We start from the raw sequence: 1,058 nt of genomic DNA on the forward strand, positions 1-1,058 counted from the left end.
GATGTTCCGTTTTATTCGGCAGAACACCGCCGCTCTTAACGAATTAGCGTCGTCCCCGTCCAACAGATGTTCCCCTTCTTTTGCCGCTAAGCGTGCTATCAGATGGTCACCACCTTTTATAAAATGGTTCAACTCACCTATCTCTCCGGTGAATTTATCTAAGTCCGAGACAGCCTTCCTCAAATCCTGCGCTGTCCCGGTACGCACCTTGATCAATTCTAAGGTGGTTGGATGTGCTGCCACCAAGGTAGTTGTTGGTAATGGTGGCAGCCCCTGATCTTGTGACTCACCCATCGTAACTGCAGGAGGATGTTCTGTACTGATCGCTGCTCTCAGAATATTATTTTCCATAGAATCACACGATCTGAACTTCCCGGGTTTCGGCACCAGTTATGATGAGTCAGAATCAAAGCTTCAAAAAAAAAAGGGATAGTGGGACACTAAATAACGCACATAAGCTCAACTAAGATACTGGTTTATTCTCCTGAGTAATCTATTTTTAGTACCATCGATCTTAAAAGCGGTTACCATCAGGTTAAAATGGCAGAAGCAGATATAACGAAGACGGCATTTTCCTGGGAGCGTGGGCAATTTGAGTTCGTACGAATGCCTTTCGGGCTGAAGGGAGCTCTTTTAACTTTCCAACGTCTCATGGAGGAGCTACAGAGGGGTGTAGGGGAGGAATTCTCGCAAGTTTACATGGACAACCTGATTGTGTTCAGTAAGAACGAGCGGGAGCATGCCGAACATTTAACACGGGTTTTTGACAGAGTTCGAGAATTCGGTCTCAAGATGTCGCGGGAGAAATATAAATTCGGACTTGGTGAAATCCGGTTCTTGGGATACGTGATATCGCATAGGGGGATACAGCCGGATCAAGAACGGGTGAGAGCAATCCAGAACTCGCCGTTATCGAAGAATGCCCGCGGAGTGAGGAGATTCCTGGGTATGATTAATTATTACCGCAAGTTCATCCCAAGGATTGCGGAAATTACGCATCCACTTAGCGCCAGAAACGATTCTGCCTAGGTCCTGAACAGGTCGCTAATATCGAAGAA

Source organism: Halyomorpha halys, unplaced genomic scaffold (assembly GCF_000696795.3).
Source record: "Halyomorpha halys isolate HHAL.00 unplaced genomic scaffold, Hhal_1.1 Scaffold858.1, whole genome shotgun sequence".
Taxonomy (NCBI): domain Eukaryota; kingdom Metazoa; phylum Arthropoda; class Insecta; order Hemiptera; family Pentatomidae; genus Halyomorpha; species Halyomorpha halys.